The sequence below is a fragment of the Mustela nivalis genome (genome assembly GCF_964662115.1).
Source record: "Mustela nivalis genome assembly, chromosome: 17".
Lineage (NCBI taxonomy): Eukaryota > Metazoa > Chordata > Mammalia > Carnivora > Mustelidae > Mustela > Mustela nivalis.
This window is the reverse complement of record NC_139036.1, coordinates 60395867-60409163: the sequence shown is the minus strand read 5'-3', so window position 1 is coordinate 60409163 and position 13297 is coordinate 60395867. Positions and strand designations below refer to the sequence as shown.

Here is a 13297-nt window from a genome sequence, read left to right as displayed (position 1 = left end):
AGGGGAGCACCGGGCCGTGGGGAAGGTCGCCAGGTCAGAGCGGCTCCTGCCTGGGCCTGCCCTGTCCTGCCTCCTGCTCCACCGCAGAGACCCCGGGAGCCCGCTGCCATCTAGAGCTGCTCCTCTGCGCGGAGCAGGTGGGCAAGGAGGGAAGGGAGGTGCTGGTCCTGTCCTTGCCGGCTCCCTGCAGGGGCAGCCGGCAGAGCCCCTTGCCTGTTCTGGGGGCCTCCTTGGCTGGCCCTGCCTCTGCCTTCCTCCCTCGGCCCCTGTGTCCCCCCCCACCCCCCCGCTCCAGCTTCCCCTTGCATCTTGCACTTACCCTCCTGGGAGCAGGGACGCCACCCACTACGACTGGCGGCCCCCACCCCCAGGACCGGCCCCCGCTCCCACAGTGACAGCGTCCTGGTACGGCCCCCAGACACCGCACAGGGAGTCCTCCCTTTGGGTGCGCCTCCTCCTGGGTCCCGGTGGTTTCCTCCTTTCCTCGGAGCCCACCTTCTGCTCCCTTTTAGCGTTGCAGGAAGAGGTTCCAGCCCGGGCACTCACCTGCCCCTCCCCCCTCCCAGCTCAGAAGCCTCCCCACCCCCGCCCCAGACACCTGTATTCGGGCCACACAGCCACATTTGGCTAATATCTGTACAGTCTGAATGGTTTCTCACGGACATATATATTTTGGTTTAAAAAAAAGTGTTACTAAGTATAAAAGTAAAAAAAAAAAAAAGTGCTGTCACCAATTTTAATGGAAAGAAGACAGGGGCCCAGGGTTGGTGGGTGGCAACAGCCCTCAGCTGTCAGAGATGAAAATTGAGAAGTAAGCAGCCTGGGGACCCTCCGAGCCTTCTCAGGCTGCCGCCTGCCGGGTCTAATTAATGCAGCTTGACTCCAGGCCCCTGGGCAACCCTCGGTCCCCCACCCCACCCCCGGAAAGGAGGACAGCCCCCCCTCCTACCACTAGAGAGCAGCAGGGCTCCTCCAGGGAGCTTTGCCACCAGCCGGTGTTCAGTCCCACCGCGGACCTAAGAAGAGGCCACCCCCTCCCACGACTGCCTGGCTGGTCCCCCTCTGCGCTGGGTGGGAGGTGGGGAAACCCCACAGCCGGCCAGGCTCTCCTCTCGGAGCTGGCCTGGGACGCTCCAGGGCAGGACTCCGCTGGGGGCTGCGAGGGTGACCCTCGGCCCAGCCCCCAGGAGTGGAGACCATCACCGTCTGGATTCTACGCATGGAAGACCCAGGCCTTAGGGAGCCGGGGGGACCTGCCTGAGGACCCCGGGAACTGAACCACGCAGACCAGGACGGGCACCCGGGGTGATGTGGCACCAAAGCCCGTGCCCCCCAGGGCCGGGGTTCACCGCTGCTCTCACCCCCCAGCTCCAGGTCCTAATCTGCGGGTCCGCGTTGGCCTTTCCACATGCTGCCGCAGGGAGGAGGGCGGGCCTGCCTCGCCACGGTCCCTGTGCTCCGGACCTGGAGGACAGCCTGGCCCACACCCGGCCCGTGCCGCCCCTGCTGGGGGCACAGAGCCCGAGCCCAGCCCCCGCTCTGCTGGCCGCTCAGCGAACAAGAGAGACCTGACCCAGAACCGGCGAGTGGGAGCAGCCGTTCTCTCCCGCCGCTGCGCTCCGGCCGGGGCGTGCTCCAGGCGGGCCGGGGTGCTCCCTGCCGAACACACCGCGCGCGACTTCCTGATGAGCCAAGTTACTGCCTTTATTTATGTTTCTCTGTGGAGAGGCTTGAGGCTTCCCAGCAGCAAAACACTTTAAAAACAATAAAGAGGAGTCGGGATCCTGACCGCAGGAATCCTGGAGGCCGCGGACGCCGAGAGCCCAGGGACACGCCGCGCCTCGGGCCCTGTGGCCGGACGGGGCAGGCTCCGCGGGCGGCGGGGGGCCGTGGGGACTGGGAGGCTGGCTCCGGGCCCAGAGCCGGTACAGCGACCTCAGACGCTGCAAGGCCAGCCCCTTGACTCACCTCCTCCGGTCGCCTTCCCGACACCCTGTGGGCGCCGACCTCCCCGCGGCTCAGGCGCGCCCCCTGGCTTTGGGACAGATTAACTCGAACAAGGACGCACAGCTGCAAACAGGAGCCGACTGGGCCGGTTTATGGCCTCAGGGTGGCACATTCCTGGAACAGTCCCAACACACACGCAGGAGTGCCCGTTCCCGCGCACAGACACACGACCAGCCGTCTGTGCCCTCACACACAGCCACACTGGCACGTCGCCTCCTTCTTCTGGTTGCTTCCGCAACCCAGCCTCCCTCCTGGCCGACGGACCCCCACCCCAGTGAAATAGCAGACCGGGCCAGCTCGTGCAGAGGGCAAGCTCCCTGGGGCCAGGTCAAGCAGCAGAGGAACTCACTGGGGTTGGTTACATTTAAGAAGAAAGAGAAGCCAGGGAGCCAGGCGTGGGCAGGACCGGGAAGCCAGGCGGGCCCCTGGCCGGCAGAGGCCGCAGGGACACACAGCCCAGAGATACCAGTGGCTCAGACAACAGCTTTTCTTCCTGTGCCCCTGGTGCCACAGGTCAGCAGGTAGCCCCCTTCTGCCCTGGTGGTTCAGGGACCCTGTCGCCGGGTGAGGGAGAGGAGAGAAACAATGACCCAGAGGACCCGCAGGGCCCCGGCCCGGACTGACTCTTCATTCCCACCCACTTCATTGGCCACAGGAGGCCCCAAAGGTAGGGGACAGAGAGGCTACCTGAAGTGGGGTGGACTCGGAAACACAGGACCAATAGTTGCTAATTCTGGGGCCACCCACCCTCATCCGGGTTCCCTGCGAAAGGGGGGGTCCTTCGGTCACTACAGGGAACTTGCCGGCCTTTCGGCAGCTGCCCTGCCCCCCGGGGCTGGCTTTGCTCTAGGGCAGGACCAGTCCTGTGATGGCCATAGCCTGCGTCTCCTCCAAGACGAGGCCGTTCTGCTCGCCCCCAGAGAGATGCGCGGGCCCTGAGGACAGAGGGCACCCGCCTTGCAACTCGGGTGACCCAGACCCTGCAAGCCCCCTACGGCCACCTTATTGTTCGTTGACTCTGCTCCTGGTCTGTCTGCTTGGGAGAACTTGTCTGGCTCATTCACAACCGTGTTCTCAGCCCCGCAGACATGGTCACACCAGCCAAGGCAGCTGGTGACAAGCCACCGTCCTTTGGGCCCAGAGCCCGCTTCCGTGATGGGAGCAATGGTGCCTCTTAGGTGCACCCATGCCGGTTCCTCTCTCCCAGAGGACTTCCCAGAGCGCCGAGGAGGGGCAGAGGGACGGAGGGGGCTGGGGGGCTGGGAGCCCAGGCAGACTTCAGAACCCCTCTGTGCAGCCTCCCTTTCTGCAATCGTAAACACGCTAACCCAAACAGGCAGGACCCCATCCTCCAGCCATCCCGCTTCTGGGTGTGTACCGCCCAAAGTGAGAGCAGGACTCAGAGATACGTGCACGCCCACGTTCGCAGTGGCGTGACCCATGGCCAGGGGGCGGGAGCCGCCCAGGTGCCCACCGCCAGGCGGGTGGGTCAACAGAGCGGGATCTCTCCGCACGACCTTGGACATGTCCTGACACCTGCTACAGCGTGGACGGACGGGGGGCGCGACCCTCGGTGAAGCCACCCAGGCACAGAAATGCTCGATTCCACTCACACGAGGCCACGAGAGGGGTCAGGGGCACAGAGGCGGGCGGCAGAACGGTGCGCGCCCGGGCTGGAGGAGGGAGGAGCGGGACAGAACTTCAGTCTGGGACGATGAAGGAGCCTGGGGGGGGGGGGGCGCAGGGGGTGACGGCCCCTCCGCATCGGGAACGGGTCCGTGTCACCAAACGGAGTCCTCACGTAGCTAAGGTCAGTTTTATGTCTGATTTGTTACAAATTTTTAAAAAATATACTAAGCTTAAATTAAAGAGGGGTGGTATTGGGCAAATGTCCAGCCCGTGATGTCACTCGGAGGTCCTCTCTCCTTCCTCCGCTCTGGTTTGGCCCTAAAGAGCCTCCGGCTCTGGGACCTTCCTCCCCTCCGATTCCACATCCCGCGGGAAGGCAAGATGGCCACGTGATCATAATCGGCACTTACCGACGGCTTCCACAGGCCAGCGCCCTTCTAAGAGCTTTATAGGACTTACCTAATTTAACCCTGGATATAGCCCAGAGAGGTGAGGTCCCCTGTCGGAGGTGACCCAGAGTCTGCTGGGAGGAGCGGGGTCCAGCGCGGCCGTGACGCTGAAGCGACCGGCTCAGGCCAGGCCCCTGATCTTTGTACTGCCCAGATGTGTCCGGCAGGTGCTCCGAACCAGTGCTCAGGGAGCACCTGGAACCCTGCGAGAGACCCGCAGTGCCCACAAGCCTGAGTCCCACCTGGTTCCCTGGTCAGTTCCCCAGGAAGAAAGGAGGGTGTCGCAGAGGCACAAAGTCACCCCTCAAAGCACCCTTGGGGTCAGGAGACCGGTCCTGGCTGGCTCCGAGAGCCTGTGAACCTCAGACCTTGAGACGCCAGCTCTCGACCCTGCGGCACCCCCCGCTCGCCTGCGGAAACAGACCCCTCCGGGGGTATTTGGGGCTAGTCTCTCTGCGGGGTAGGCGATGGGTGGCCCTCCAGCCTGCCGGGCACCCTGAGGACTCGCTGGGTCCACCAGGAGCGGACAAGGACACGTAGCTGATGTGAGTAGCGCCCACGCTCTGCCCTGACGTGTGGCCTGTGACCTGTGCTCACGCAGGAGCGGAGAGTCCTGCCGCGCGGGGAGGGCGGTGGCACGCGGGGAGGAAACGCACCGACGCAGGACGAGCTGTAAATGCTAAGGCAGCAAATCAATTTTCCAAAGCAATTTGTCCTCTGTCTCCAGCGGGCCCCAGGAGGCTTAACTTAATCACTCTGGAGCAATGTCAGAAGATGGCCGGGGATGCACTAACGCCAGCCCTCCGCTAGCGCTGGCCACCAGGGCCACCAACGCCTGTGGGGACCGATGAGCGAGGGCAGGGGTAGCCGCCAGCAGCTACGGGAAGTCACCCAAGTGTCCAGACAGCCCCTTCAGTGTTGCCCTCCCCCAGCAGAGCCTCAGCTGCCCCCCCAGACCCCTCCTGCCGCTGCACCTGGAAGGAAGAGCAAACTGGCCTCCCTCCCTCAAGGCTCTTCAGAAGAAAAGTCTCTGGTCTGCAGACTGCGGCAGTAGAGGGTCCGCGTGGGGAGATAGGACTAGTGGTGGGCTTTCAGGCAGCAGCCATTCCCAGCAGGGGTCCGGTGGCCTGCCCCTCGGCCACATGGGGGTGACATGGCACGGGCAGCTCCTGGGGATCCCCCCTTGGACTCTACAGGGGCGATGAGATAACCTGAGCTCAGAGAGGGCCATTAGCCGGCAGGAGGCCACACAGCCGGGAGCACAGAGCAGCTCTGACCTTGACTGCTGGCTGAGGTCCTTCCAGAGGGGGGACAGGGAATGGGGTCTCTGGTGAAGGCCTCCCCCACGCCACCCTGGCCCTGCTCCAGGACCTGGGTTCCCAGGCGCTGCCCTTTCCCGGTAGCCGTGGCCATGGCTGAGGAAAAGGGAACCGTGATGCAAGCTCCGGGGAAGCATTTCTATGAATGGTCTGTTTCCCTGCCTCCAGCCTGGGGAGCTGAGGCCCTCGCAGCAGGCAGCCAATAGAAGAGGGACCTGCTGTTCCCGCTGGGGAAGGCCCCCTCCCTCTCCGGAGCCGGGGGGCCTTCCCCCGCCCCCAGACCTCCTCCGCCTCCTGCCTGGAGCCCCCCCACCTTTGCGGGGCCCCGCCATCCTTTAAAAGGGAACGCTGCAGACTGAAACCACAAATTAAATTTTTAATGAAACCGCATAAGAGTAGGGGCCGGGTGCACTGCAGTATTGATGGGATCACAGTGTCCAGCCGGCGGGAGCTCGCCCCGGAAAGCTTTTTAGGATGTTATGCAATATGGCACGAGATTAATTATTTGCAACAAAGGGATCTGTGTCTCTGTCGTGCTGCTGGGGCCCCGGGAGTGTAAAACGGGTGCTTTTCATTATTGTCGTCTATAAATGGCAGTCACGGGAAGGAAGCAGTGACTTCACAGACCCAAATACTAGAGTGTGAGCGGAGATCACACGAGAGTAGGGAAGGGGGGGGTGTGCATTTGGACCTGCCAGCCAGACACTGCAACAAAATGCAGCAAACGTCTTGAGAGCAGGCTCGGAGCTCCCCTACCTCTCGGAGGCATCCCCCCCACTTAAAGGGGCAGTGAACACCGTTGGGGGGTCCAAGAGACGCTCCCCAGCCGGGGATGACGGCTGCCGGCGAGGAGGGTCTGTCCACGGGTGCCGGCTGTGAGGCGACCTGAACCTGGCCAGCAGAAGGGGACCAGGGCTCCGTCCTGCTGAGTTACTCTCCCGGCCGCTCCTGGCTCCAGCTCAGATGCGGGCCCCCTTCTGCAGCGCACGCCACAGCCCGCCCAGGGCCTGGAGGGCGTCGGGTGGGACCATGGAGCCCAGCCCCACTCGAAGCGGGGGGAGCTGGGCCTGCGCGAGGCTCCCTGGATGCCCTGTTGCCCACTGTTGGAGCAAACTGCTGCAGGGGTGAGGAAGGCCCGGTCCTGGGTTAAGAGCAGCCCTCCTGGTTGTCCCCGCCCCCTCTGTGCTGGTCCCACGTCCCATCCATGCCTGGTTCAAGCTTCCCCTCCTGACATACTTTCTTGGGAAGCAGGAAAATCCCTTTCATGGATGAAGAAACAGGACTCGTGAGGTTGAGTGAGTGTCTGAGGTTTGCAGAGGAGAGAGGGCACCGCGGCTCTGGGGCAGCCCACACCCAGCCGGCCACCAAGGACCATGTCCACGACATCTGGGCTACTTCCCACGGGCCACAGCCGGGCAGCTGGGCAGGGTCTCCTCCACTTCTGCTCAGTGGGAGGCGGCCACAAGACAGCTGGCTGCGGCTGGGCCAGTGCCACAAAACATGAGTGCTGGGACTGTCCCCACGCTGACCTGAGGAACAAGCAGAGGACAAGGGGCCAGCAGTGCTGTGTCCGAGGCCTGCGGACGGGATTCAGGGCGGCCGGGCTCGCCAGAGCAGCACAGAGGCCAGGAGCTAAATACAGTCGTAATTCAGGGAACGGACTCTGATTCTCCACGTGGTGTGATTTTGGGATGTTCTGCCCGCCTCCGCTCTTGCTCCTAGCCATGGTTCCAGCCCGGACAAGAGCCTGACTGATCCTCCTGCCTCCACTGGTGCCAGAGCCGGATCCGTTCTCCTCTCCGCCAGCAGAATCTTTCTAAAATAGTCACCTGCTCCAAACTCTTATGTGGTTCCCACGATGCTAGTGCAGCCTAAACCTTTAGTGTAACCTTTACAAAGAAGGCCCTGTGGATCACCACATCCATCCCTGTGCATCCCACTCTCTGCTATAGCTGGTCCCAAACACCTTGCTGCCTCAGGGCCTTTGCACATGCTGCCTTCCCTTACTTAGAATAACTCTCTACCCAGACAATTTCCACTCCTGCTTCAGAGCTCAGCTGAAACATCACTTCTTTGAGAAGACTCCCCCAGTGACCCCCAGCCTTGGTCAGGGTCCGGCTGTGTGCTCTCCAGACACCCCTCCATTAGCTGGGCTCCCCCAAAAGCAGAGCTTGACGCTGGTAGGTGGTTTATCTGCAAAGTGGTGGAGGAGGGAAAGGGGACGCAGGGCTGAGGGATGGAGCCGGCCACTGCGGTGGGCAGCTGGTGCTCAGGCCCGTGGGGCCTCCCAAGGAGGTCTAGGACCCGCTCCAGGGCCACCAACCTGGGCGTAGAGAAAGGCCATGGATTGTTGATGCCACAGGTCGACACCCCCCGTGTCTGGAACGTGTAGGTGAGCGTACAGAGTGGATCGGTGCTGGTCACAGAAGCCCGGGGCCTAAAGGCAAAGACAGGCCACCTGCGGCGCCTGTGGGGACCTGGCCTAGACCCGAGGCTGGGCGGTGGCCGCGGTGGGAGGGGACGGATCCAGTCTGTGCTGCAGCTTCCGGAACCGCGATGGTCTCTTCTGCTGATGCCGCGGGGTCAAGACAGGCAGGTGCTCCTCCTGGGGCCACCCCCTGTGCCCAGCTCTATCCTGGCCCCCCAGGTAGGATAGAATCAATGGAGATGAGCAAGCGGCGCCCAGGGGCACGGGGAGCCGGGGAGCCGCAGTCACACCTCACACAGCCTGCGTGGTCCCCCCTCCCCTGGGAGGTCAACCGCCATGGTAGCTCCTCTGGTTTCCAGAGCCATGGGGAAGGGCACGGCTAAAGCTGAGCTGGGACCGCTTGGGGACCCCAGCCGAGTGCCCGTCCCCTGACTGGGCTGCTCCCGAGATCGGTGGGGTGGCAGGTGGAGGTTGGCTCTGACCAGCTTCCTGTTTTCCTGCCGCAACCGTGCCTCCCGAACACTGGGCTGTCCCTGTGCTGAGCAGGAAATGGAACAGGAAATGAAAATCTTCCCAGAAAGAGGCTCTTTGACCCCAAGACATCCCAGTAGGAGGGCTTTATTCCTTTATTCCTTTGTTTTCCTCCCAGACAACCGAACAGTGTATGGCTTCCCCCCACTGCACGCGTTTGCACACACACACACACACACACAAACACTCACACACACACAGGGGGGTTTTGAGGAAGTCTCCTCTCCCAGGAGCTCCCCCTACATCCCGATGACATCCCCAGGAGGGTAGGAGGGACCACAGGCCCCACAGGATCTGCCGGCTTCAGACACTGACTCAGCTTGCCCAAGAAAGAGGTGGGATGTGCAGCCTCAACCAAGACACAGCTCCCTGCTTCCTGCGTGTCTCTCGGGTTCCCTCCGGGCTCAGGGACCCTTCCCGGACTGGCTCAGTCCTGCCAGGAACTCAGCTACGTCACCATAATAATAACATCCGCCACCATTGATCTGTGCTGGCCCCACGCCAGGCCTCCGCGGGGTGCCCCCCTTCCCGTCTGATGACATCCGTACGTGTCTCACACTGGGTCCTGCAGCTGGCAAATGGTGGGGCCGATGCAGCGGTTGGGGGCTGACTTTGCTAGCTGAGCCCTTCTCTCCCTACAGGGCTCACCCTGGACCCTTACCGACATTGTTGTGGGGGAGGGGGATGGGCCCAGAAAGCCGAAATCCCGCCTCGCTGAACCATAAGTCATTTAATGTCCGCGCTTCGGGCCCAGCCAGACACGGTCTTGGAGGGATCCTCCTACAGCCAGCGGTCGTAGATGCCAATGTTTCAGGAAAAGTGCATGAAATTGAAACTTAAAACCAAGAAATTTCCAACCACCAGAGCTGGGAAGCTCTTGGGTCCCCGCTGTCTGGGAGAGCGTCCCACGACACGTAGCAGGCACCAGAAGAGTTTCCACTGAGTGCGCAAGGGAGTGAGTGGAAACTCAGAAGGCCAGGTTGTGCGTGGCTGGACGTCGTGGAGCCACTTCGGCCGAGGCAGTAAAGCAGGTAAAATAAAAACGAGCATCCCGCCTGCCGCGCGCTGGGAGGCTGCTTCCCCCACCGAACGGAGAAAGGCGTGTGAAGGGTCTTGTCCCGTGCAGACTTAGAAGCCGCTGACTCGTGGAGTCTCCTCTGTGCCCTGGACGTGCCCAAGGGGCCTCCGGTATCAGCCCCTCAACCTGAGCCCCAGGCACCTGGCAGCCTACAACCCCTGCCCCCCACCCCGAGCTCGTCAGTGGCAGCGGGTCCCCTGGGCGGGGGGATCCCGCTCTATGGGAAGGAGCCCCCGTTCCTCTCCTCCCCGCCTGAGTGATGGCTTCGGAGCCCAGGCCTTCCAACAACTCTAATCCCCGGCGGGTCCACACCATTTGCATTCTGGAACACCGCCACGCCTCTCCTCACCCTCTCCTGACGGTTGGCAGATGGTGACCTTGACCTGCGCGGACGCATGGGGCTGGGGCCCTGGCCCCCATCGCACCAGCCAGATGCTGCCAGCTTGACGGAGAGGACCACGTCGAAGCTGGGGTCGGCCGGCGGGGGCTCCAGGGCTGTCCGAGAACCGCCTTCCGAGTTCACGAGCCCTCGGAGGGCAGAGACGGCCGCGGCGGCAGGAACGGCTGAGAGCCCGCTCCACGTCCTTCCGTGCGGAGTTCAGAAATCCTGCAGCAGGTTCGCCGGAACACCAGGGCCGGGTGCTCCGTCCGGCCTCTCCTGCACTGCCGACCTCCGCCGGGCTGGACACCAGGCCCCTCTTGGAGAGCACGGGAGAGCCCCCTAAGTGCCGGCTTCCGGGACAAGCACCCTGACCTCGTTGCTGCCGCCCCCACGGCTGGCAGACGTGTGTCCCTGCGGGCCTCGACGGTGTCCCTCCGGCCCAGGGGCGGCGCCGCACCACCAGCGGCCCCTCACCCGCCCCACCGGGGAAGAACCAGGACTCACGCGAGCTCCTCCCTCGGGGAGCTCCTCAACCCAAGTCACCAAGTCCCGACCATGTGATCCCCTAACCTATTCTCAAATCTGTCTTCCTGTCCCCGCTGCTCCCCTAACCGTCCCCACCACTGCCGGCAGCGGCCTTCCAGCCAGCCCTCCTCTGCAGGCCTTGCTCCCCTCAAGCGCGCCCCCCAAGGAAGGGTTCTCAGGCAGGACCCCTACATGCAGGGTTACAGCTGGGCCTCCTTGCCCACAGGAGGGGACCTCGGCCCCCAGCCGGCCTGCAGGCCTCCATCGCCCCGAGCAGGGGCCACGCCAGCCCTCACCCCTCTGCAGGGTCGTCACCTCCCAGGAGGCCCTCCTGACTGCTGAGACCCAGGCACCCCTCTGCCTTGGCTTGGGTGTCTCTGGTCCCCTTGGCCCTCGCCTGCTACCCTGAAGGTACACTTCCACCCGAGCCGCCCGGGGGACAGACGGCATGCTCTCTGGGACAGAGAACACCGCCTCAGTCCTCTCCAGCCCCGGCAGCCGGCCTGCCCCCCGTCGACGCTCTGGAAATATTTGCTGAACTGAGAGTAAACTTGATGAATATTTACACTGTACCACATGCCCACGGTTCTGCCTGGCACCCAAAAACTCCCGCTCGGAGAAAAGGGAGACGAGCCTTCGCGAGAAGGGCTCGTGTTCATGCCCATAAGACTCACGTTTATTGGGGTCGCCACCCCGGCCCCGCTGTTGGACTCCAGGGGAGGGCAGGGCAGGAGAGAGACCACCCTGAGCTTTGTCCCATGGGAGCCTGGGCCAGCCCGGAGGAGAGAAGGGAAACCCCCGCTGGAAACAGGGAGTCTGGGGGCCTGCAGGGGCCCCGCTGGCCCAGCTAACAACCGTTGACCATGACCATGACCGGGGAGGCCCTGCCATGACCGCGGTGGGTTTAGTAGGGCCTTCCCAGTGGACGTGGACTTGTAAATTCTGTGGAGAAGCAGGGGCCCCGTCTCCTCCATGGGCGGCAGGTGAGAAGCCCCCCAGCCCAGATTCTGTGGACCTGGCCCGACGTGCCTCTGCCGCTGGGTGTGAGCGGCTCGGCCTCCATCCCTCCTCTCACGGCTCCTCTGCCACCCGGTGTCACAGATCAGAGAGCTCCTGCCCTTGCCGGCCAGGGATCCCACACTCCGTGCAGAGAGAGCAAGGCTGGGCACGCCAAGGCCATAGCTTGCCCCTCAACTCTCCCTCCACTGGACACGTGTATGGTCTTGGGCTTCTCTGGACCCCCCTCGGTTTCCTCGTGAGTTAACTGAGGACAGTCGCCCGGCCATGCCTTATGGGCAAATGGATGAATATGGACAGAGGGCTTTGCAAAGGGACAGCTTCTTGTTTTAAGGCAGGGTTATCATTGCACAGGTGCCCAAGAAGAGGGCAGAAGGGGCCACTTGGGTAGGGCCCCTCCCCCAGCAGAGCTGGGCAGCAGGGTCCTGTCCCCTGGCCAAAGTGGGTAGACGGGTTCTGTCAGCAGAGTCACTCCACGGAGGCCCCCCCGGGGCTTGTTGCTGTCAGAGCTGCCCCATGCCTGCCCCCCCTGAGCCCAGCGTCATGTCAAGGGGCAAGGAGAAGTCCCATGGCTTGGCTCTGCTCTGAGGGTCAGCTGTCTGAGGTCCTGCTGATTCTCACCTGGTGGCAGCCAGAAGCCCGTTTCCTCCATTCTGGGGACAACCTGTGGGAGCCACGTACCCCTATACCTCATGTGGGGTGTGGAGCCACAAACAGAAAAGTGCACACATCCCATCTGGACAGCCCAGTGCCTTGTCACAAAGTGAGGTCCTCCACAAAACACCTTCCAGACCAAGAAACAGGACACGGACAGCGTTGCAGGGGCTGTGGAAAACACAGAACCGAAACCAAAACACAACTTGGGAGCGTTGCCGGAAGCGTCTGAAATGCCAGCCCTGTGTGCTGCAGAGTGTCCCCCCCATCCAAGCTGAGATGCCAGCTCAGCCCACAGGGGCCTGCGGCGTGTCCCCCGGAGCAGCTCGGAGCCCACAGAGCCCACGTGTGTTCCGGAGCTGCCTTCCTCTCTTCCGAGTCCAGTCGGGAGTCCCCCATTCCGACCCCGCCCCTCTGCTCCCCAACCCGCCTGCTTCAGGGGTGGCTATAAAAAAAGGCAGGGCAGACTGCTGGCTCAGAGTCAAGGGGTGGGTGGGCCACGTGCCCCTGTCCAGTGTTGTCCTGCATCTTCTGAGGACCCCCTCAGCGCCCACCCAGAGGCCCACTCTTGCCCACCCCTAGGGGAGTTTTTCACGTTCAGGTGAAGACTCTAGACCAGATCATGGCCTTGGTCTGGGGAGAGGACAGACCCAGGAGACTCCACGGGTGGTTCAGGGTCCTGAGCACAGCACCAGGCTCGGACTTAGGCCCACTGCCCACCAGCCTCTTTTGCCCTGCCTGACCTCGGAAGATCACCCACTTCCACCAGGAGCCCAGGAAGCCGGCGGGCACCCGCTGGTCACTGTGTGTTCAGGTGTTCGCCAGCGGACTTTTAAACGCAGCATTAAAATGTAAATGACACAAACTTATAATTAAATAAACTATATTAAGGATAAAGGTAATGTTCAGAACTCATCAATTTCTAATTATTTTTATTATGTGTTACTATTACCTATGCCTGTGAGGTATCTTGCACCTACTGCATATTTACAGTGGGAGCCCCCCCCTCCCCGCAATCGTGGGGGACTCTCTAGGAGCCCGGGGTCCCGGACCTTCTCACCGGCTGGCTGGCCAGCCTGGGCTCCTTCTCTGAGGGTTTGTGTTTGCCCAGCCCCAGAGCTCTTAGATACCTCCGAGCCCTGGGGTGGAGGAGCAAGCCGCAGACTCCACCACGCCCTAAGTCTCCCCGGCCCAGGATCCTGGGCCGGCGGAGTGGACTGAAAGAAGGCAGAGGGATGCGGCAGCAGAGCCCTCCACCTCCCGGTCACAGCGGCCCCG

The 13297-nt window shown here is 62.8% G+C and overlaps 2 long non-coding RNA genes across 2 annotated transcripts in view; both read right to left on the bottom strand.

Moving 5' to 3' along the window:
• LOC309850933 overlaps positions 1–13297 on the bottom strand; it is a 1194231-nt gene that overhangs the window by 853546 nt on the left and 327388 nt on the right. The gene's annotated exons all lie outside the window — the stretch shown is intronic.
• LOC309851505 lies at positions 8437–12355 on the bottom strand. Its single transcript, XR_014304808.1, has 2 exons — positions 11987–12355; positions 8437–10139 (listed from the first exon to the last, which is right to left on the bottom strand). It is a non-coding gene; the product is annotated as an uncharacterized lncRNA (long non-coding RNA).